The sequence below is a fragment of the Pseudorca crassidens genome, chromosome 2 (genome assembly GCF_039906515.1).
Source record: "Pseudorca crassidens isolate mPseCra1 chromosome 2, mPseCra1.hap1, whole genome shotgun sequence".
NCBI classification, from domain to species: Eukaryota; Metazoa; Chordata; class Mammalia; order Artiodactyla; family Delphinidae; genus Pseudorca; species Pseudorca crassidens.
Genome location: NC_090297.1, coordinates 88,422,715 through 88,448,831, shown reverse-complemented (window position 1 = coordinate 88,448,831; position 26,117 = coordinate 88,422,715). Strand labels below are relative to the sequence as shown.

General features: G+C 39.3%; 1 long non-coding RNA gene across 1 annotated transcript in view; it reads right to left on the bottom strand.

The window, feature by feature from the left end:
- The window catches only part of LOC137211016 (uncharacterized), a 99,946-nt gene that overhangs the window by 17,356 nt on the left and 56,473 nt on the right, over positions 1-26,117 (bottom strand). The window lies entirely within an intron of this gene.

Below are 26,117 nucleotides of genomic sequence, written 5' to 3'. Positions count from 1 at the left end.
ACATAACTTTTAATAATATATATATATATATATGTATGTATTATCTACTTTAATTGAATTAAAAGCCACAGAATAATTTGTCTCCAAGGCAACCTTCAACTCTAGTAGAAACTGAATCCCACAGGTTTTCAGGTCTAGGCAAAAAGCAACTGGGTTTCTTTAAGGCTTTGCCTAGTTCCCTTCAGACCTGGATATGTACCCCAAATTTGTGGCAACTTGATCTATCACACGAATAAGGACCAGAATATCAGTGGAAGAAAAGCATGAGAGCAAAACATATATATACAATATGGCACTTCTTTTTCAAATTAATATGATATTATTACATAGTATATATAATATATATAATATTATATATATGCATGTATCACTTAAAAATTAACAGTAATCTACTGTAAGCAGTGTTATCACAAGAAATGGTTGATTTCTTCTGTATACTTGTCTTCTTTTTCCAAAATGTAGTAAATGTGTATTACCTTTATAATCTACTAGTCTAAGAGGCAGATAGTTTCTCAGGCTCTGAGATGGTTGATCTTGTAAACTTTGGGAAAAAACTTCCGAGTAGACGCAATAGTGGATCTCTGAGATACACCTTCCCTCCAGAGATTTCTTTTTTTTCTTTACTCAAGAACATTTAACACCTTCTAACTTGAGTAGGCTTAAGTGTCTGCTGTAACTTAATACTTCTCAGAGGACCAGAAGATAAATCTCTTGTCAAGGAACGTGCCACATAAACAACTTCCACAGTGATTTTAACCTTCCTAACAAATAGTTCTGTCACAAAGGGCACAGAGGAAGTGACAGGACATCTAAGTAAAATATGCAACAGTGGCAAGAAATGCATTTGTGAAACTGTCCCCCAAAGTCCTGACAAACTCCATTTGTACTCTCCTTTTTCCTTTTTTGCCTACCATTATTCTGACCCTCTTGTTTTGAATTTCTTATTTGCTTGTCCTTCTTCAGTCATCTCTGCAGCATCCTTTAAGACAGTTATTGGGCCAAAGGGAACAGGAATTCATTGCTCACGTTATAAGTGTCTGGTGCAAAGGAAGCACTTAAGAACTTTTTTTTTTAAGGAGCCAAGACTGAAGACTGCAAAGCCGCCATTGCATTACAAATGCAGTGTTTGGCTAGTACTTCACTTTAGTTCTGCTACTAGGGAGGCTTCAATGGGGCCAAATTTGTAAATCCCTAAGGAGGAGCCAAAGTAGAGCGATTCATTTTCATTGCCTTTGGAGTAAGGGAAGGAATTATAAATTTGACAATACTTTTTGTTTTATACACTTTTATAAAGATTAAGGTGCGCATAATTTAAATACAAAAGTTCTTGCATTTCTTCTCAGATTTGGTCACACCTTTTTCTTTCATTGTTTTTTTTTTTTTAATTTTATTGGAGTATAGTTGATTTATAATGCTGTGTTAGTTTGAGATGTACAGCAAAGTGAATCAGTTATACATATATGCACTCTTTTTTAGATTCTTTTCCCACATAGGCCATTACAGAGTATTGAGTAGAGTTCCTTGTGCTATACAGTAGGTCCTTATTAGTTATCTATTTTATATATAGTAGTTTGTACATGTCAATCCCAATTTCCCAATTTACACTCCCCACCCCCTTACCCCTGGTAACCATAAGTTTATTTTCCACATCTGTAACTCTATTTTTGTTTTGAAGATAAATTCATTTGTACTCTTTTTTAGATATGGGTTGATATCTCCTCCAAGGTGACTTAGGGTCCTGGAGGGTCAGAACTATGTTTTCTAGCTTCTCTTATATAAGGGGCAGAGTTCAGCACTTTGCCAGACATGCGGCGGTTGCTTAATATATACATGTTGATTCATATTTTTAATCAAGGAATATATGTACTTTTTGAACACAATGATAACAAAAATATTCTAAATATCAATATTTGAAAGACTTTCATAGAAAAAACAACAGCACAGTCTCCTGTACACATCCCCCATTCCCCACCCATCCTTGACTTAGGCAACTACTTTGAATTCTCATAGTCATTTCTGCTGGCAATTTTTCCATATTACTTTCTCATGTGCCTATTATTTTTTGATTTATCAAATTTACATCTTCCCTGTTGACTTTTTGCATCCGTAGAGGATTTAATGCCCTTACACCACCACTGCTCACACACTCAGTTCTCCTCTCCCCTTGTCCCACTAAAGGTATATCACAATGGTAGGAGAAATAATCAATGGACATATTACAAAGATAATGTAAATATTATTCACTGCTCAGCCACTGTATGCAATAATTACATTTTCCTTTGTTAACAACCTTCTGTTTTGCTTTCTTTTATCATTTGCAAAGGTTTCTATATGACTAATTACTCCATCATATTTGTTAAATATTTGTCTGTGTTATTTTTCAAGAGCTCTTTTCTTTCCCCTAGGGTTCTCCTCTCTGGATTTTTGCATCCTTCTGCCCAATGTCATCCTGGGACTTCCTTCTCTTGGCTGCTATTCCTTAGCTAGCTGTTTCCCAAGTCTTGTCTTCCTCTATCTAGATTTACCCATCATCAATAGCTTTCTATGACAGGATGCATGGAAATTACATCTTTTGAGATCTCATATGTGTAAAAGTTAATTATGTTTTCACACCTGATATCTGAATACAAATGAGCCAATGAATGCGACAGGAAATAGCATGTTCAAAGACCCAGAGGCAAGAAAGCATGGCACATCTGTGAAACTATAAAAGAGTCACTGGCTTGCCCCAAGCAGACGAACAATAAGACACTAGATTGTAGCATCATTTTTATAAGAAGAAAAGTTCAAATGAGAACAAAAGAAACAACTTCAGCTGACTATTAATTCAATAACTTATCAAAGCCAAGAATCATCTGGAAGAGCACAAGACAGTCTTATCTATAGAGTCAAACAGAGTTAGAGAAAATACCATTAATGATTTTACATTCTAAACCAAAATTCTAACAGCAGCAAGATGTTGTGGAAAAAGATGAGTCAAGGAAATGTTTTTCTGCTGCTTTCAATAATTTCTCCTGCTTCCGAGTGAGACGGTTATGGCTGTTTATTCATTGTAGTGGTTCTAAAACTTGACTGTGTATCAGAATTACAAGGAAAGCTTCAAAACAAATCAAGTTCCAGTTTTCACCACTGACCTACTGAATGAGAAATTCACTTGGCCAGAGTTTAGGAATGAGAATATGGGATGAGGGGAAAAGAAACTGAGATTATTGTGGATCAGCAATTAATGGAAGCCCACCTCTCTTCCATGCTTTTAGAATGTCCAGTTACCCTCCTACTCAGGGAGCAAAGCCTATGCCTTATACCTCACTATATTCCAATGCCCAGAACTCTCTCTGGCTAATGGCACACACTCAGTAAACTTATGTTGGATAAAAGAATGGATGATACTCTTCACCTTAAACTATAATTGCTGATAATATACCTGCCCCACAACCCTACCACCCTTAACTACCCTGCAAGATACTTGAGGGCCTGAATGATATGCATTACATCAGCATACCTAAATAAAATACCCAAAGTATAAATACAGGAAACTGTAAATAAAATAAGAAGGAAGTTATTGAAATACAGAAGATACATTGTATGTAAATTTAGTATCTGTTTTAGCTGGTTATTTTCTTTCTGATATCAAAGGCTCAAGTCAAGGCATTTTGTTGCTGTTTTTTTAAAGAATATGGAAGCAAAACTAAAATTTCAAGATTGCAGATGAGGCTGAGAAGTAGGGAGAAGAGGAGACAGCCAAAGACCTCTGGGAGACTCTTCCGTGCTGAGGTAGAATTGAATTGGATGGACATAGGAGTCCTATTAAAAGGAAATTTTGCAATGTTCTTCTTACACAACTGTTAATTAGCCGCATATAGTCTCTGTTGTATTTCTGGGTAAATAAATATTTACATTATGGAAACCATATCTGACTATTATTTGCAAGAGATAATGAACAGCTGACTAATACCATCTTTAGTGAGGACATTGAAAACTTCCTCATCCAGGAAGACGATACTTAACAGGGTAAGTTTAACCAGTGAGCTGCCAGCGTTTGAAAAAAGAATCAAATAATTACAATAACAAGCTTCAAAACAATTATCCTAAAAATTTTAAATTCAAGGGCTAAGACTTTGGAGTCATCTGAATCTAAGAAATCTTGAAATATCGTGCCACACAAAAGTGTAAAATTCCAAGACATGTAATTTTTGATGATAAGTCTTATACAAGGATAAACTTTGTGGTAAGAAATTTTCCTTCTTTTCCTTTGGGGAGAAATAGAAATTCTGTCAAAACATCCTATGGTCATTTTCTTTCCTTTCAGTTTTTAAATTTTTTTCTGGTTATTAAAATAATAAGCATTTATTTGTAAAGTACACACAAGTAGAATATCATCATTTTTTTTCTGAATTCCTTACACAACTGAAATATAGCACGTAAATTTAGAATCTTGACTTTTTTTCACTTATTTGTAAATAAATTTTTGACCTATTTCTGATTGTTCTCTTGTAATACATTCCAGAAGAACAAATAGGGTGTGAACACTAAGAATTTTAATATATACAGCCAAATTGCTTTCCAGAAATTTTGTACCAATATACCACCAAAATTTGATGCCCATTCTATTTCACTCTAATTAGCACTGGATTTTTAAAAAATTTTTCTTTGCTAATCTAAAAGACAGAAATGTAGTTTCCTTTTTGTTTTAATTAGCATTTATTTGAGTACTAGTAAGGACGTTTACATTTTCCGGTTAGTTACAATTTTCTTATGTGAATGGGAGGTTCATGTCCTTTGCCCAATTATCTCTAAAGGTCTTACTGCATTAATTATCATTTTGTATGAGTTCTCAATATGTTAAGATTATAAACCTATCTATCATGTTTCATACAAATACCACTTTCTTGATTCTAAGTTGCCACTGATGGGAAGACACACCATTACTTTAATAACAGCTTTTAGAAAAAAAAAGAAATACTATATTTATAAGATGTTAATTATAAAATGTCTTGATTTCAGGGATGTTAAAATACAGGTAGTTTTAAAATGTTAAAATGTGGAGAATGTTAAAATATGGAGTTAGCTCCAAATCAATACAGTGTGAATTTACTGTGAATTCTTATAAATTAATCAGATCATCTGATACCGAACAGAGTCATATGACCAAATATCTAAAAATGTACCCAGTTTGATGAAATACATGAATTTTAATATGGGTCATTAATATGTTGAACCAGTGGCAGTTCCTTGAACTTGGATCATAAATTATTCTAAGCCATTTAGTTGATAAGTGCTGCTTGATAATGTAGAACTTGACAGACAAGAACTCTGCTGTGAATGTTAATATCATGTGACTTTTATGTGTCAGGAAACATACACATCTACCTATAGTCATGTATATATGTATGAATATATCTATCTACCTATCTGTCTGTCTATCCTGAGTATGTATGTATGTGTGTGTGTGTGCACGAGTGTGTGTGTGTATATAATGTTCCATTAATATTGAGTGTTTAACATTTACGAAAGCTGCCATCATATGGCCACTTTACCAGAATTCTTTTCATGTTCATTATCCATCAAGAATCATAGAAATTCCTAGAAAATGTGGTTGTTTTAAAATATGAGTGTTTGTTCTAGTATGCATAGGATGGATAAACAACAAGGTCCTACTGTAGAGCACAGGTAAATATATTCAATATCCTATGATAAACCATAATGGAAAAGAATATGAAAAAGAATATATGTATATGTATACTGAGTCACTTTGCTGTACAGTGGAAATTAACACAATATTCTAAATCAACTATACTTCAATAAAATTTTTAAAAATGAAATAAGAGTGTTTGTTGATGTGGAGTTATATATGTAAAACTTATTATAATGGCATAGTGTAAATCGAATTTCTCTTACAGCATCAAAAGCTTAAATGTGGTACTGTGAGTATACTTCCTTACAAGCCAGTGGTCCATACGTAAGCCACCCACACACACCCCCACACACCCAATAACAGTAATTATAGCTATCATGTATTGAGTGTCTGCTCATGCGCTAATCACTGTGGAAGAATTTTGTGAAGAAAGAGCAGTCCAGGCAGAACCAATAGATTGGCTCCAACTTCCTTGCTTATTCATTCCAATAATCACCTGTATGCCAGGCACTGTTCTGTGTGCTGGGAGTACTGAGGCAAACGAGAAAGACAAGGTCCCTGATCTGGTATTCTCAACGGGGTAGGCTTGCCATAAGAACAGACAGTAAACAAGTTAACAACTAAAGAAGAAAATGTCAGAGTGGGAGAAGTGCCATGAAGAAAATGAAATACAGTCATGTGGCCGTGACTGGTGGGAAGACCTGTCTGAGGAAAGGTGTCCTCATAGGGTGACCAGGACTATCTTCTTGAGTCTCAGACCCACCTGCAGCTGCCACTTTAGCTTCCTCTCTAGAACCAGCAGACTATGCTTCAAATTAATTGAAGTCTGATTGTCTTGCATTAAAAGGGGGATAATGACTTGTCTGTCATTTAAGAGTTTATATTTGGGTATAAATATTATTCAAACTGTAAGGTAATTGTTGGTTCTTAGCAGTATAATTTAAGATGGTTACTGGGTATCTTGTTCCTCGTGACAATAATAACTATCTCAGTAAGTCCCTTAACCAAAGGCTCTTTGGAGCTGTTTATCAGGGCAGCCACCAACTAAAGCCCGTTAGTGGAGGAGATGTTCCTCCCAGTCTGGATGAGCAAACCCAGTTCCTTGGGGTCCTATGGTTGCTAAAGTGAAGCTCACTCCAGTCTCTGCATCCTTGTGCTCCATCACTTACCTGGAATGATGGAAAAATGCGATGTTTGTTCCCCACTCGTCTGGAGACATTTTTTTCCCTTTACCATGGTTCTAGGCATGGTGGGAGGGAGCAATAATGCATGCTTTTGTTTTGCTCACACCTATGAAACTACGTTTTCTGAGTAAAGGTCATTCTACTTTTAGTTGAATATTTAAAATTTGTCTTTAATTAGCCAGCACTACTCAGTCTGAATCACCTCACACTTATCCCAGCCCTGTTGGCTCCTGTCTTAATTTAAATTTTCAATACTTTGCTCATCATGAATATTTTTTGCATTAGTTTTTATTTTTCCAAAATATTGCATTAAAATATTATTTATCTTGATTACTGAGTTACTCCCTTAAATTTGGTACCTGAGATGAGCACCCTGCTTTCCTCACCCTAGTCCAGATCCTACCCTGAATTACTGTGTGGACCAGAGCCCACCTCCCAACCACATTGAACTGGGAGTAATAAATGTTTCTTGTGCTAAGCCACTGATGTGTGGGAGCAGTTGTTATAACACCTGAAGTCATTTACCTTAATTAATTCAATTTATTAATTTATCTTGGATTAATTGTATCCTGGATACGCAGTGGATGTTTCTTAAACTTATCCTTTATTTAATAAAGACTTCTATTTCTGTAATATCCAAGATTTTTCTTGTGGCTAACTCAGGAGATGTACTGATAATTAGCTTCTATTATCATTTTGGAATCCATTAAAAACCTTATATCAGTGGTTCTGCTGAGAACGGTCTCCCAGTTCTGAGAGCATACATATCCAGTTCTTGAGAAACAGTATAGCATAGCGGTTATATGCACAGACTGTGGGGTCAGATGTTCTGGATCTGAACACAAATTTGGTAGAATGAGGAATCTTAGGCTCAATATTAAATTCTTTGAAACTCAGTTTCTTCATTAATAAAATGGGGCACGATTTAGCTTCAAGATGGCAGAGGAGTAAGAGGTGGAGATCACCTTCCTCCCCACAAGCACATCAAAAATACATTGATATGAGGAACAGCTCCTACAGAACACCTACTGAATGCTGGCAGAAGACCTCAGACTTCCCAAAAGCTGTGTGGCTGACAGGGTCTTGGTGCTCCAACTGGGGGTCAAGCCTGTGCCTGTGAGGTGGGAGGGCTGAGTTCAGGACATTGGACCACCAGAGACCTCCCGGCCTCACGTAATAACAAACGACGAAAGCTCTCTCAGAGATCTCCATCTCAACGTGAAACTGGCTCAACTCAATGAGCAGCACGCTACAGTGCTGGACACCCTATGCCAAACAACTAGCAAGACAGGAGCACAACCCCACCCATTAGCAGAGAGGCTGCCTAAAATCATATTAAGTTCACAGACACCACAAAACACACCACTGGATGTGGTCCTGCCCACCAGAAAGACAAGATATAGCCTCCTCCAACAAAACACAGGCACCAGTCCCCTCCACCAGGAAGCCAACACAACCCACTGAACCAACCTTAGCCACTGGGGGCAGACACCAAAAACAACAAGAACTACGAACCTGCAGCCTGCAAAAACGAGACCCCAAGCACAATAGATTATGCAAAATGAGAAGACAGAGAAATACACAGCAGATGAAGGAGCAATGTAAAAACCCACCAGACCAAACAAATGAAGAGGAAATAAGCAGTCACCTGAAAAAGAATTCAGAGTAATGATAGTAAAGATATCCAATATCTTGGAAATAGAATGGAGAAAATGCAAGAAACATTTAAAAAAGCACCTAGAAGAACTAAGGAGCAAACAAACAATGATGAACAATACAATAAATGAAATTAAAAATTCTCTAGAAGGAATCAATAGCAGAATAACTGAGGGAGAAGAATGAATAAGTGACCTAGAAGATGAAAGAGTTGAAATAACTACCACAAAGCAGAATAAAGAAAAAAGAATGAAAAGCATTGAGGACAGTCTCAGAGACCTCTGGGACAACATTCAATGCACCAATACTTGAAATATAGGAATCCCAAAAGAAGAAAAGAAAAAAAAAGAGACTGAGAAACTATTTGGAGAGATTATAGTTGAAAACTTCCCTAATATGGGAAAGTAAAGAGTCAATCAAGACTGGGAAGCACAGAGAGTCCCATATAGGATAAAGCCAAGGAGAAACACGCCAAGACACATATTAATCAAACTATCAAAAATTAAATAAAAGAGGGCTTCCCTGGTAGCGCAGTGGTTGAGAGACTGCCTGCCGATACAGGGGACACGGGTTCATGCCCCAGTCAGGGAAGATCCCACATGCCATGGAGCGGCTGGGTCCATGAACCATGGCCGCTGAGCCTGCGTGTCCAGAGCCTGTGCTCCGCAATGGGAGAGGCCATAACAGTGAGAGGCCCACGTACCGCAAAAGAAAAAAGAAAAAATTAAATAAAAGAAAAAATATTAAAAGCAGCAAGGGAAAAGCAAGAAAAAACATACAAGGGAGTCCCCATAAGGTTAACAGCTGACCTTTCAGTAGAAACTCTGCAAGCCAGAAGGGAGTGGCAGGACATATTTAAAGTGATGAAGTAGAAAAACCTACAACCAAGACTAGTCTAACCAGCAAGGATCTCATTCAGCTTTGACAGAGAAATTAAAACCTTTACAGACAAGCAAAAGCTAAGAGAATTCAGCACCACCAAACCAGCTTTACAACAAATACTAAAGGAAATTCTCTAGGCAGGAAACACAAGACAATGAAAAGACCCACAATAAAAAAACCCAAAACAAGAAAATGGTAATATGTACATACATATTTATAACTACCTTAAATTTAAATGGATTAAAGCCTCCAACCAAAAGACATAGACTGGCTGAATGGATACAAAAACAAGACCCATATATATGCTGTCTACAAGAGACCCACTTCAGACCTAAGGACACATACAGACTGAAAGTGAGAGGGTGGAAAAAGATATTCCATGCAAATGGAAATCAGAAAAAGCTGGAGTAGCAATACTCATGTCAGACAAAATAGACTTTAAAATAAAGATTATTACAAGAGACAAGAAGGACACTACATAATGATCAAGGGGTCAATCCAAGAAGATGATATAACAATTGTAAATATTTATGCACCCAACATAGGAGCACCTCAATACATAAGGCAAATGCTAACAGCCATAAAAGGGGAAATCGACAGTAACACAATCATAGTAGGGGACATTAAGACCCCAGTTTCACCATTGTAGTGATCATCTAAAAAGAAAATAAATAAGGAAATGCAAGCTTTAAATGATACATCAAACAAGATGGACTTAATTGACATTCCACCCAAAAATAACAGAACATACTTCTCAAGTGCTCAAGGAACATTCTCCAGGATGGATCATATCTTGGGTCACAAATAAAGCCTTGGTAAATATAAGAAAATTGAAATCATATCAAGTATCTTTTCCGACCACAATGCTATGAGACAAGATATCAATTACAGAAAAAAATCTGTGAAAAATACAAAGATATGGAGGCTAAACAATACACTATTAAATAACCAAGAGTTCACTGAAGAAATCAAAGAGGAAATCAAAAAATACCTAGAAACAAATGACAATGAAAACACAACGACCGAAAACCTATGGGATGCAGCAAAAGCAGTTCTAAGAGGGAAGTTTATAGCAATACAATCCTACCTGAAGAAACAAGAAACATGTCAAATAAACAACACAACCTTACACGTAAAGCAATTAGAGAAAGAAGAACAAAAAAACCCTGAAGTCAGCAGAAGGAAAGAAATCATAAAGAAATGAGCAGAAATAAATGAAAAAGATATGAAGGAAACAATAACAAAGATCAATAAAACAAAAAGCTGGTTCTTTGAGAAGATAAACAAAATTGATAAACCACAAGCCAGACTCATCAAGAAAAAAAGGAAGAAGACTCAAATCAATAGAATTAGAAATGAAAAAGGAGAAGTAACAACTGACACTGCAGAAATACAAAAGATCATTAGAGATTACTACAAGCAACTCTATGCCAATAAAATGGACAACCTGGAAGAAATGGACAATTTCTTAGAAAAGCACAACCTTCCAAGACAGAACCAGGAAGAACTAGAAAATATAAACAGACCAATCACAAGTACTGAAATTGAAACTGTGATTAAAAATCTTCCAACAAACAAAAGTCAAGGACCAGATGGCTTCACAGGTGAATTCTATCAAACATTTAGAGAAGAGCTAACACTGATCCATCTCAAACTCTTCCCAAATATAGCAAAGGGAAGAACACTCCCAAACTTATTCTATGTGGCCACCATCACACTGATACCAAAACCAGACAAAGATGTCACAAACAAAGAAAATTACAGACCAATATCACTGATGAAAATAGATGCAAAAATCCTCAACAAAATACCAGCAAACAGAATCCAACAGCACATTAAAAGGATCATACACCATGATCAAGTGGGGTTTATCCCAGGAATGCAGGGATTCTTCAATATATGCAAATCAATCAATGTGATAAAACATATTACCAAATTGAAGGAAAAAAACCATATGATCATCTCAATAGATGCAGAAAAAGCTTTCAACAAAACTCAACACCCATTTATGTTAAAAACACATCAGAAAGTAGGCATAAAAGGAACATACCTCAACATAATAAAGGCCATATATGACAAACCCACAGCTAACATCGTTCTCAATGATAAAAGACTGAAACCATTTCCACTAAGATCAGGAACAAGATATGGTTGCCCACTCTCAGCACTACTATTCAACATAGTTGTGGAAGTTTTAATGACAGCAATCAGAGAAGAAAAAGAAATAAAAAGAAGAAGTAAAGCTGTCACTGTTTGCAGATCACATGACACTATACATAGAGAATCCTAAAGATGCTACCAGAAAACTACTAGAGCTAATCAATGAATTTGGTAAAGTAGCAGGATATAAAATTAATGCACAGAAATCTCTTGCATTCCTATACACTAGTGATGAAAAATCTGAAAGTGAAATTATGGAAACACTCCCATTTACCATTGCAACAAGAAGAAAAAACTACCTAGGAATAAACCTACCTAAGGAGACAAAAGACCTGTATTCAGAAAATTATAAGACACTGATGAAAGAAATTAAAGATGATACAAACAGATGGAGATATATACCATGTTCTTGGATTGGAAGAATCAACACTGTGAAAATGACTATACTACTCAAAGCAATCTACAGATTCAATGCAATCCCTATCAAACTACCAATGGCATTTTTCACAGGACTAGAACAACAAATTTCACAATTTGTATGGAAACAGAAAAGACCCCAATTAACCAAGGCAATCTTGAGAAAGAAAAGCAGAACTGGAGGAATCAGGCTCCCTGACTTCAGACTATACTACAAAGCTACAGTAATCAAGACAATATGGTACTGGCACAAAATCAGACATATAGATCAATGGAACAGGATAGAAAGCCCATAGATAAACCCACACACATATGGTCACCTTATCTTTGATAAAGGAGGCAAGAATATACAATGGAGAAAAGACAGCCTCTTCAATAAGTGGTGCTGGGAAAACTGGACAGCTAAATGTAAAAGAATGAAATTAGAACACTCCCTAACACCATACACAAAAATAAATTCAAAATGGATTAAAGGCCTAAATGTAGGGCCAGACACTATCAAAGTCTTAGAGGAAAATATAGGCAGAACACGCTATGACATACATCACAGCAAGATCCTTTTTGACCCACCTCCTAGAGAAGTGGAAATAAAACCATAAATAAACAAATGGGACCTAATGAAACTTAAAAGCTTTTGTACCACAAAGGAAGCCATAAACAAGAGGAAAAGACAACCTGCAGAATGGGAGAAAATATTTGCAAACAAAGCAACTGACAAAGGATTAATCTCCAAAATATACAGGCAGCTCATGCAGCTCAATATCAAAAAAACAAACTGCCCAATCCAAAAATAGGCAGAAGACCTAAATAGACATTTCTCCAAAAGTGATATACAGACTGCCAACAAACACATGAAAGGATGCTCAGCATCGCTAATCATTAAAGAAATGCAAATCAAAACTAAAATGGGGTATCACCTCACACCAGTCAGAATGGCCATCATTAAAAAATCTACAAACAATAGGGGCTTCCCTGGTGGCGCAGTGGTTGAGAGTCCGCCTGCCGATGCAGGGGACACGGGTTCGTGCCCCGGTCCGGGAAGATCCCACATGCCACGGAGCAGCTGGGCCCGTGAGCCACGGCTGCTGAGCCTGCGCGTCTGGAGCCTGTGCTCCGCAACGGGAGAGGCCGCAACAGTGAGAGGCCTGCGTACCGCAAAAAAAAAAAAAAAAAAAGTAAAAAAAAAAAAAAATCTACAAACAATAAATGCTGGAGAGGGTGTGGAGAAAAGGGAACTCCCTTGCACTGTTGGTGGGACTGTAAATTGATACAACCACTATGGAGAACAGTATGGACAGTCCTTAAAAAACTAAAAATAGAACTACCATATGACCCAGCAATCCCACTACTGGGCCTATACCCTAAGAAAACCATAATTCAAAAAGAGTCATGTACCACAATGTTCACTGCAGCTCTATTTACAATAGCCAGGACATGGAAGCAACCTATGTGTCCATCGACAGATGAATGGGTAAAGAAGTTGTGGCACATATATACAATGAAATATTACTCAGCCATAAAAAGAAATGAAATTGAGTTATTTGTATTGAGGTGGATGGACCTAGAGACTGTCATACAGAGTGAAGTAAGTCAGAAAGAGAAAAACAAATACCATATGCTAACACATATATATGGAATTTAAAAAAAAAAAATTGCTTGTGAAGAACCTAGGGGCAGGACAGGAATAAAGACGCAGATGCAGAGAATGGACTTGAGGACATGGGGAAGGGGAAGGGGAAGCTGGGACGAAGTGAGAGATTGGCATGGACATATAATATATACACTACCAAATGTAAAATAGATAGCTAGTAGGAAGCAGCCACATAGCACAGGGAGATCAGCTCAGTGCTTTGTGTCCACTTAGAGGGATGGAATAGGGAGGGTGGGAGGGAGACGCAAGAGGGCGGAGATACGGGGATATATGTATATGTATAGCTGATTCACTTTGTTATACAGCAGAAACTAACACACCAGTGTAAAGCAATTATACTCCAATAAAGATGTTAAAAAAAAAAAAAAGGGACATATAATGGTACCTATCCCACAGTGCTGTGTGAGGGAGAAATGAGGTAAAACTCAGCATATAGTCAGCACATGGTAATTATTAGTAGTTATTCTAATATTCTTTTGGGTGGAGGTCACTTTTTACCTCTCCCACTTTGGTATTCGTTGTAAATCTGAATTGAGAAGATACTTACCAACTAGCAGTGCTGATTTGTTTTAGCAGAACCATGGACGCTAAAGCAAAATTTAAACTGAAACTTAAAAAGCTGCACAGTAAAGAAGTTCCATGTCAGTCCTGTTGCTGGGAAGGCAGTAGTATCAAAAGGCAGGGTCACGGGAGCCTTTGGGATTTCCATAGCCCAGAAGCTCAGGTGCCAACCTGACTCCAGAGAGCTTGGGTTCCTGCCCATAATGGGAGCTGTCAGCAGGGGAGTTATAAATATATATGTAATCTCCTCTCCCATTGGATGAAATTCAAAATATGCACTGGCAATGAGAATTAAGATATCTTTGCCAAAAAGAAATCAAGAAAAACAATGGACATTGGAATTTTCTCTGGAAGTCTACTTCCCACAGGGAGTTTTTTTTTGCTTGCTTCCTTGCTTGTTATCTGTAAATGTCTCAATTCACAGAAAAGGACTAGTAACAGAAAAAAAGAATATTACAATATTATCCCATGTCTCAATGGGAACTTTTAGAAGAGGAGATCAGATAGGAAAATTAACTTGCTCTTTCAATATACCGAAAAGATTTGTGTCCCGGATTATGGACTCATGGATTCATTGAGCTTAAAGCCGTAAGAAACCCTTGAAAGCACTCAGACACCTCCTTCTCCCCGCGCCCCTCCTCCTCCTCCTTCTTTTTCTTCTTCCTCTTCTTCTTTGCAAATGAAGAAACTAAGGCCTCAAAAGGAAGGAGAAGGGTTTCCCTGGTGGCGCAGTGGTTGAGAGTCCGCCTGCCGATGCAGGCGACACGGGTTCGTGCCCCAGTCCGCGAAGATCCCACATGCCACGGAGCAGCTGGGCCCGTGAGCCATGGCCGCTGAGCCTGCGCGTCCGGAGCCTGTGCTCCGCAACGGGAGAAGCCACAACAGTGAGAGGCCCACGTACCGCAAAAAAAAAAAGGGAAGGAGAAGCTAGGTCCCCTGACTCTTGGTCTAGTGCTTATTCAGTATGATTCTTCACCTGGCATATGTTCCCCAGTCTTTCTTAAGAGTTCTACAGTCATACAAAAGCCCAGCAATGACTTTCACGCTGTCCAAAGACCTCATAGCAGGACACTATAAACATGATAATATTTGTAAATTCCAAATTCTTCTTATACTTTTAAATATTTGAAGTGGAAAGGATCAAGCAATGGTTTTGAAACCAACACCAATGTCTCTTTCACGGGATAAACGTTACATTTTAGTTGCTTAGGGCTGGGACCGCAGACATACATCTGTTCTTTTATTTGGAGACTTGGGCCAAATAAAGAGAGAGATAAATCTTATCTGAGAGATAAGATTTGTGTTTTGAAAGAACACAGAAAGAAGGAGGAGCAGCTATGGAGGGGCTGCTAACCAAGGAGATTATCTTTGAAGGCACCTATGGGTTTTGAGACCCTAAAGGCATAAAACCCAAAGAAATTATGCTTCCTTTATGCATTCATGCAAAGAACATACATGCCATGCACTGTGTACAAACTGGAGAATCAAAGGCTCTGCCCCAAAGGGGGGCAAACACGTAAGAATCTATAATGCAACCTGATAAGCATAGTAACTAGCCTGGATTCTAGGAGTCAGGCCGGGCTACAGCAATGGGGACTAGTGACCCAAGTTTTGCAGGATGAGTAAGTTTAGGTGGACAAGATAGGAAGGGTGTTCCTGACAAAGGAAACAGTAAATTGTTGTTCATCAAAGGTGGTGACTGGTGACTAAGTTCTGAAGGATGAGTAAGAATAAGTAGACAAGATAGGAAAAAGCAATCCAGAAAGAGGAAGCCAAGTAAATCTTGAAAGTTTCTTTCCAGTCCTGATAAGCTCACGAAGGACAGGGGCCATGTGCTGCTCAACTTTATCACCCTAACTCTAGCACAGAGCCTAGCAGAGGGTAGGGTATGTGGAATGAATGGCTGTTGAGTAAATGATGGATGGATGCAGGGAGCAGGCATCCTCCTTTTCAGCCTGCAGAATTCCACACTCTATCCCAAATGGGGCCTGAGAATCTATGTACTTTTCCAAGCTCCCCTGAACCTCTGGCATGAGACATTCATCAGACACTATGACCAAGGGTAACACCTGGCAGCAGCTGCTCAGCTGTCCAAGACACACCAATCTGAAGAGGAAGGTACCGTTTTCCTAATTTTGGGCTCTGGTGGGAAATGAAGTAAATCTTAACAAAGAGATAAAAATAAGCTGCAGGATAAATCAAGTTGTCCCTTAATAAAAACATGGACTAGGGCTTCCCTGGTGGCTTAGTGGTTGAGAGTCCGCCTGCCGATGCAGGGGACACGGGTTCGTGCCCCGGTCCGCGAAGATCCCACTTGCCGCGGAGCGGCTGGGCCCGTTGGCCATGGCCGCTGAGCCTGAGCGTCCGGAGCCTGTGCTCCGCAACGGGAGAGGCCACGGCAGTGAGAAGCCCGCGTACCGAAAAAAAAAAAAAAAAAAAATCCACCTTAAAAACATGGACTAGGGGTATGGGTGGGCGGTGGTGAACAAATTAAATTCCCCTTAGAGAGTGGACAGTCTTCCTTTGATGTTGCTTTTTAAATTAAGGATCTTTTTATAGTATCTGGATAAAGTAAGCTGTCCCTCTAGCTACACAGCTGACAGAATTCAAGAGGAACGTGGCTAAAGCTCCCCAGATCCCTAGTCTCTGAAGCCTTCTCCTGCTTCTGGAAACTAGAGTTTGGGCTAACAAGCCTTTGGTTGTGAGAGCATTGGGGAAAATCATTTTCATCATGTTGGATTTTTTATATAAAAATAATACACACCAATGGTATTTTTTTCAAACAGAACAAAAGGATAACATAATCAAGTAATATTCATAATTGTTGGACCTAGGTGATGGGTAAATGGGCAGGGGGCTCATTGTGTCATTCTTTCTATCTGTGTATGATTAAAATTTTCCATAACAAAATGTATTTTTAAAAGGAGTTTTTATCCATCCCCATGGTCTATATCACCTTAGGCCTCCAATTCCAGAGTTAGACATGGTAATGATCTCTTCTATAACCTTCTAAACATTTTCTGACCATTTACAAACACATATATCCATGTGCAGAGCCTTACTTTTAAAGTAGTATCTCATATGCATATTATTCTGAACCTTCATTTTTCTTTCTTCTTAACAATACATTGCAGAATTCTTTCCACAGCAAAGCATGCAGCTCTCATTCTTTTAATGGCTATATAGTATTCCATTAGAAGTAGCTATCAACACTCTGTACACTCTGTGGAATTCATTTTTTTATATATTTGCAAATACAATAGGTGAAAAAGTGTTTCATTAATTATAAGTAAGGGCCAGCATGTTTTCATATGTTTATTGGTCATTCACATTTCTTTCTTTGTGAAGTTCTCATTCAAATCTTTTGCTCATTTCTCTTTCAGGAAATTTTTTGTCCTATCTTTTATTTGTCTGTAATGTTTCTCTAATAATAATAAGGCATTTTTCCTCTTATCTGATGTATGCTGAAGATATTTGGGGGCACAGTGTAATGATGTGGTCAAGAGTAACACTCTGGAGCCAGATGACAGGGCTGCTGGAACCCTTGTCACTCCTGACAGGTAATACGGCCAGCCTATTCCAAGCATCCATCCATTGAATTGTACTGTTGGTAAAAAATGTTACAAGACTTGCCACTCTTAATACCAAAGACACCAGATAGGAAAAATTTTATCAGCGCATGTATGCGCACGCGCGCGCGCACACACACACACACACACACACACACACACACGCTAGGAGGCTTCCTATGAGCCTTTCTCAAGAACTTTCACAGGTGGATCCAACCGCATCGACCTCTGCCAAAGCCTTCAGTCTTTTCATCTTCCAGAACGGTGACCCATTTGGAAATACCACCCCTCCAGGGTGCCGTGACTACTGAACCACCCCCGTTCCCACCATTTCCTCTCCTCCTCTCCTCTCTCTCCTCTCCTTACCCACTCACCCACTCTTCCCCCTCACTTCTTGGAGTCCTCTCTGCCCTTGGAGGTCTTGGAGACCTCCCTCCCCTGTACCTCCCTCTCCTCTACCTCCCTCTCCTGTACCTCCTGTACCTCCCTCTCCTCTACCTCCCTCTCCTCTACCTCCCTCTCCTCTACCTCCCTCTCCTCTACCTCCTGTAACTCCCTCTCCTGTACCTCCCTCCCTTGTACCTCCCTCTCCTCTACCTCCCTCTCCTCTATCTCCCTCTCCTCTACCTCCCTCCCCTGTACCTCCTGTACCTCCCTCTCCTCTACCTCCCTCTCCTGTACTTTTCCTCCCTCTCCTGTACCTCCCTCTCCCGTACTTTTCCTCCCTCTCCTTTACCTCCTGTACCTCCCTCTCCTGTACCTCCCTCTCCTGTACCTCCCTCTCCTGTACCTCCCTCTCCTCTACCTCATCCATCTCCATGAATGACTCCTTCCCATCCACACAGTCTGCTGAACATAGCAAGGGATCCACTGGACAATGATTAACTGCACAGACTCTGGGATCAGGTAGCCTATGGACAATTCCTGACTCCACCCTTTATAGCCACGTGGCCTACACAAGTTCTTTGCCATCTGTGAAATGAAGATCATAAGAATATCTCGCTTTATGAGGATTACATTAGTGAATATGTGTAAAGCATTTAGAGCAGTGCCTGATCTACAGCAAGTATTATCGAAGTGTTTGCTAAATAATTCACATTTTAAAACATGTCTCTCCTTTCACACACAAACAACAGTGTACTCATCCTAGATCCCACTTTCCTCTCCAGTCACCACCCCGAATTTTCCTCTTCCCTGACCAGCCACGCTTTTTGAAACAGTCTCCTGCATTCACTTCCTCCACTTTCCAACCTTGTATTCATAACCCAACTTGCTGCAGATGGAATTCACTAAAGCTACTCTTACCAAAGCTAATACTCACAACTTCCTAGTTGAATCCAATAGCTGCTTTCCAGCCTTTATTGATTTGTCATTAGTGTTTAATGTCACCAAATATCATCCCCTTGAAAGGCTCACTTCTGACTCTACAGCACCATCACCTTCTTGTGATTCTCCTCCTAACCGTCCAGCCACTCCCCTTTGCCCCTTTTATGTTCCTTTTCTTTGGCACAGTCCCTTAAACAGTGATGTCCTCAAGGTTCTGTTCTAGGTTCCTCGGTGACCTCAGGCAGTAACAAAGCTTCGAGTACCATTGCTATGCAGATAATCTTCTAATCTCAATCTCCATTCCAGATCTGGGCTGAGACGGAGAGCTAGCTGCCTCCTGGACATCCTCACTTGGATGAAGAGCTAAAACTAGTAAGTTTAAACGTGTCAATGAGTCTGCATCTTCTCAAACATCTCCTGCTCTCTGAGTTCCCTCTCTTAGAGAATGGTGCCAGAGTCCACCCTGTCCCCCAAACCCAAATCCCAGACTTGCTTCCTGGGTGCTCCCCCCTCCTAAGCCTCCACATCTGGTCAATCAGCTATTGCTCCAGTATCTTCTAAGTCCATATTTTTCCTGCATCCCAATTCCACTAAGTTTCTGGCCTGCACCAGCCTCCCGACTTGCCTCTTCCCTCCTCACTGAAGCCAGAGCGATCTTTCTAAAACTCTGACCTGATGCTCTGTTTCCTCAGCTGAAAGCATGTCAGGGGCTACCTGTTGCCCTAGAGTCCATCCAAACTCTTAACCCAGCAACCAGGGTACACCAGAGGTCACTTTCACCTGCCACAGAGCTGATTTTTAACAATCCAGGAATTTTGCATGCCCGTTGGTAGTTGGTAGCTGATATCAGCCACAACAGGAACAGTCTATGGAAATCAGCCGACGCCCCCCGAGCTGGTTTACCAGCCCACATTCACCTACCACCTCATCCCCTAAAACTTCCCAGCTGCAGCTCTGCTCTCCAGCTACACTGAATCACTGCCAGTTGCCTCTCACTTCTGTGCCCGTGTACTACCACTGCTTCTGAAGGGCATCTCCTCCTCTTCTGTAGGCGCTCTCCTACTTATTCCTGCATCAGCACTCACCTCCTCAGGGGGGCCTTTCCTCAAATTGACAGATGTACTCCTTCTGCGTGCTGCCACAGCACCCTGTCCTTCATAAGTCTGTGTCAACATCTATGTCTACATATAAAATGAGGGCTTGCTATTTGCCACACGATGGAAAAGAAGTTGACGTGCATGACCTCATTTAATCCTCACAATAATCATAGGAGAGGTTGACTGCTTAAATGAAGACATTTGGTCTTAGAGCAGTTCTGTAAGCTCCACGAGTTTAGAGGCTGCCTTGCACACCCAGTACATATGACAGTGCTGGTACTTAGTAGGTGTTTGACACAAGTAGATATTGAATAAATTAATTCTAAATCACAAAAATAACTGCTTGACAAATTCTACATTATAACATTCACAGGTCTTTGTCCCTACAACTTATTAATATTCATACATTCTCTAGAAGCATACAAATGATGCTGACTGAAAAGTTTACCCACTACTCTCCGTAAATAGCTGGTGCAAGAACCCTTTTGCAGGCGGCAGCAATCAAGAGAGCACCCTAAACTACTGTTAATCAGACCCCAGCCCCACACTGCTTCTGGGTTTCCATGTACCTGTCAAGCCTCAGGGGCTGGAGCTTCTCTCTTAAAAGCATTGGCTTCTTGAGGTTCTGCAAGATGCTTAAGTATCTTTTCAGTGTTTTGTTTTTAAGCTGTGATTTCTCCACGACCATCCCTGAGATTCAATTGACCTTTTCCCATGGTTTCAAAATAGCAACCAAGAAGCTGGGTTTTGAAATTGAACCAGAGACAAGGGTTATGAACCTGAGTGCTCCCCCAGCCATTTGGAGGCACTGCAGACGATGAGGGCACAGCTTTCAAGAACTTTTACCCAGAAACAGTGTCTCCCAACAAAACGATGTTCATTTGGGAAAGAAACTGCTACCAACCGATTTTACCTCTGGGATTTCTTTGGCGTTCATGACGAGTGTCTATAGCACCTGGGTCAAATGAGAATTATTTGTGTGATTTATTTGAGCCTCTCAGGAAATGCCAAAGTTCCAAATATTCTGGTCATTAAAAATTCTTGGAAAGATGAGAGTGCTCCAATTAGACCCAACTATAAGAGCTTTGATGCAGGACGAAACTCCATCTGGACCCCAAGTAATCACTGAGGAATACTTTTTCACAGGGAAGTAAACCATGCTCTCATCTAGCTTTATGTTGTCCACTGGTCATTGTAGGGTTTGGAACTTCCACTTGGAAGTCATTGGTGAGAATAAAAATATTTTCATTTATTATTTTATCCACAGCACCCACTTTCAAATAAAATGTTTCTCCCTCCCTCTTAGGGTTTTTCCTAGGTTTGAGTTAATTCTTTGCACAAGGAATAAAGCTGGTGCCAAGTACAAGTTAATAATTATATTATGCTTATTCTCTGGGGAAGCTGAAGTCTGATCAACTTCCTCCACATTGTAGAACTGTTTCTTCTTTCCCTTGAAGGTTTCCTTGCTCTCCCCCACCCTCCCCCCAACCACCACACACAAATGATTCGTGTTTACCTTTTCTGTCCTAGTCTTCTTTTGCAAATCACTTTATTCTCTGTAAAACGCCTTTGATAATGAGGATCTCAACTCTCTTCTCACATCCCATTGGCATTAGATCAATTGTACAAAGGTTATCTTGAGGTTTCGTCTAGACTTTTAAAGAAAGCATCCTGGAAATAGTTCCAGGCTTTTTGATTAACTGGGCAGTTCTGGAAATCATCGGCTTTTGTCATTCCTCACGTGAATTACGGTATTCATCACTGGCCCTCTATATCAGGGTGTGCTGCTGAGAGTTTCTGCTAATACAGGATGCAACAGTTTGGATTCTCATGAAAGTGTTCATTCTGAGGTCATTTCACCTTTATATACGAATCTTTATTTAGATCTTAATAAATGAGAGAGTCAATGTTAGACCTTTACTAAAAAATTCTACCAAGCCCTTATCATAGAGATCAGTGTGGCCCTCAAATTTTTTTCCTTCTGATGGCCTTAACCTCTTTTGGCTCAATTTAACTTTGTTTCAAAGGAATTTGGATCAGAGCAGACTGTGTAGGCAACCACTCTTCATGATTATCAACGTTGTTCCTATGTGGGAATCTACATGCACAATTCAGAAAACTATGGTGACGATAATTTTATTCAAATTGATCAGTAGCGTGTGGCTGGCTGCCTGGGTGACACCGACAAATCGAGAATAGTCAACATGTCGATTACAAAACAAGATCAGCTCTACCTTCACAAGATGGGGCCAAGAGCTGCTTCTTGCGAAGTAGTCTCTTGCATACTTTGTCACTAAAAGAAAGGCAGGGAAGGAACTAACCTTCATTGAGTGCCACATGCCAAACACTCCCGCAAACAATTTACAGGGGTTTAACTGAAAATTCATGATTACAGGAGGGTGTGAAATAGCTCTTTATAACAATAAGAATGGGGAATTCCTTAACCTAGGGGTGTTATGGACTTTACAGATTCTTGTTCAGTCTGAGGGAAATTTCTTGAGGGAAGGGGTTGAGTAGCTGAGTTTAAAAGACTTTCCTGTCTTGAATAATTATTGGTCCAACTCATGAATGTATTTTCTCAGTTGCTGCTTCCTGCATTATTAGCTTTGCCCTATCTCTGTGTTATTAAGTATTTAAAGCAGCTCGTTAATAATTTACTGCTCTGCTTCTATATGGCTGTTCAGCTGCTACCCTAAGGTTGGAATTTCTCCTGGGTTGCAGCTCAGTTCTTATGTTGGCTCTTGTTCTGCTTGGGCTGCAGGTCCTTCTCCCTTTTTCAGAAACTCATGGCGATATTTCTGGTTGACTCCTGATGTTACACCTGCTAACTCTTGCTGATTCCTCCCAGATATTTCAACTCCTGGTCCGTTCTGGACTTGTTCCACCTTGTTTGGTTTCCCATTTTGTATAACCGCACTCTAGATCTGATACACAGGACATGATTGACAAAGGCACATATGGTTGTCTATATCTAGGGACCTCTGTATGGTTACACTGAATAGATCACATTGACCAAAAGTTATGACCAGGATGATTCTGGAAATTATTCTTTCCACTAGCCTACAGGTCTAGGCTTGAAAATAAAATCAAAGAGTAATCAAGTTGTTGATTCTAAAAACCAACAAATAGTTGCAGGAGAATCTAAATCTGCTTACCTATTTTCTTGAGGAGTAGCATGTAATGAGTTAATAATAAGTAAGGAACTATATGTCAAAATCATTTTCTGATGTTGCATAAGTCTTATATGACACCATACAATTGGAAATCTCTGATTTTCTGACTACAGAATGGACTTAGTATAGTGCTAGTTACCAGATATTTAGTGTAGTTTCTTTCCTGATTTCAAAGACTATTTTTTAAATATTAATTTTTTGGAAAAAATTTTTTAAATTTAATATTTTTAAAAATAGTCTTTTGTAAAAGGCTTGGCAATTCCTGCATGAGAGGAGAATGATTACAAACTGATTAAATGCTGATTAAATGTAGTTTATCTCCCAAATGGCTGTCATCAATTCTTTCCCCCCTTTTACATGCACACAACACCTCCATCTAAAGAGAAGTCCATTCCTTCACCACTCAGAATCTGAGCTCTCCCCTGAGTGCTTCAACCAATAGGATATCATGCAGATGACATTGTGTCAGTTTTGGGTTTGGTCTTTGTAAGGACTGGAAGTTTCCATGTCCTGCCTCTTGGAGCCCTGAGCTGCCATGTCAGAAGTGCAAGATACTTTGCTAGACAGAAAGACTACTTGGAGGAGCTCAGAAGTGACAGACATGTGATGAAGAAGCCATCTTGGACACTCAGCCCAGTTGAACCTTCACATGGTTCCAACTCAGCAGCTCTACAACAGCAACTGCACAAGAGACCCCAAGTGAAGTCTGCCCAGACAAGCTCAGTCAACTCACAAAACTAGGAGAGATAATAAGAAATTGCTGTCTTAAGCCACTAAGTGTTAATGTGTTTAATTACATACTGTAGACAACTAAGACAAATGATTCTCAAGGTTCAGGATAAGGCAAGAATCCAAACCAAGTACTTCCCATTAAAAATTTTATCTCTGAATTTCCCTGTCCACATCCAACTCATTTGGCCTTTCTCCAGTTGTTTTATCCCTAATTTTAGTAATGAATGTGAATTATTACTGTTAAGCCTAAGTCTTATATATGTGTACATGTATATATAAATCTTAAAATTTGTTTATAAATTTACTATATAAATACACACAATTCACAAAAGCTATTGGCACATCACAAAGTCAGGATGGTAGAATTAATGGTGGGGAATCCCAATGGAGATCACCAAATTTTACATGTCAATGATTTATTGGGCAGCAAGAATACTTCATCTGATATATGCTCTTATTCTTTTTCCACAAAAAGATACTAATGGAAGCCATTGTATGGTCCACTAAAAATATCCAACATGATAATTTGCTATCTGGCTTCCAGGAGATATTAATCCTTTGCCATAACTAATGGACTTTTCCAGCCGCCAGAAAGTGGAAATATAAAGATCCACAGTTGGATTTCTGAACATCAGATCAGTCTTCCTGCTGAAACCCTCTGACTCTATATCTTAATTTCAGTAACTGGACTTCTGATTTGCCTTTTTTGTCCAAAAATAGAGAGGAAGTGTGTAGGGGAAAAGTAGCCAATATATTTTACATTTACAACATACTAGGCATTTTTCTATGTGCTTATAGGTCATCTCCTAGTCCAAGGATAAAGGTGCTTTCTTCCCCTCAGTTCTCTGCATCTCAGCAAATGTCACTAGTGCCCATCAAGTTGCATATTCCCTAACCAAATGAAATCTTTGATGACTCTCTTCCCTTCATACTTTGGGGTTTTTTTCTTTTGTTTTGTTTTTTAATTTTTTTTTAAATTTATTTTTGGCTGCATTGGGTCTTCATTGCAGAGCACACAGGCTTTCTCTAGTTGCAGCGAGTGGAGGCTACTCTTTGCTGTGGTGCACGGGCTTCTCATTGTGGTGGCCTCTCCTGTTGTGGAGCACGGGCTCTAGGCACGCAGGCTTCAGTAGTTGTAACTCATGGGCTCTAGAGCGCAGGCTCAGTAGTTGTGGCGCACGGGCTTAGTTGCTCCGTGGCATGTGGGATCTTCCTGGACCAGGGCTCGAACCCATGTCCCCTGCATTGGCAGGTGGATTCTTAACCACTGTGCCAACCAGGGAAGTCCCTCACCTCATACTTTGAATCAACTCCATTATCAAGTCCTGTCATGTCTATCTCTAAAACGACTGAGTTTTACACTTTAAATGGGTACAATTAAAACAAATGTTATGGTATGTGAATTATACCTCAATAAAGCTATTATTTAAAAAAATTTAAAATACATCTGGAATCTTTCCACCTCTTCTTGTCACCACCACTGTCATCCTTATTCAAACCTCCATCTTCTTTTGCTGGATTACTGCAGCAGCTTCCTACCTAGTCTCTCTGCTTTAGGTCTTGCCCTTTTATGGTTTATTTCCACGTAACAGTCAAAGCAATCCTCTAAGACATGGTAGAGTCAGCTTGTGTGAGTTGACAAGTGCTTATTGTTAAGTTTTCAAGAATTTTCTAAGCCAGTTGTTAAGTACAGACATCATTAAAACTTAAATTTTGTAAATGTATAATTAGATAAATTTTAATAAAACAAAGGATAATATTCAAAAAAATTAAAAAAGAAAGAAAAAGTGATCCTCTAAAAACATAATCCCTAATATGTTGGTTTCTTGCTCCAAACCCATCCAACAATTTTTCATCACACTGAAAATAAAAGCCTTCCAGGCCCCACATGATCTGGCCTCTCTTTCCAACTTCATATCTATCACTCTCCACCTGTTCTTTTTACTGCTGCCACACAGAACTTGCTCTTTCTAAAACGTGCCAAGTCCATTCCTGTCTCAAGAATGAATAGTCTTAGCATCATTTGTTCACTCTTCCTAGGACGTCTTTCTCCAGATCTTTCAGATCTCTGTTT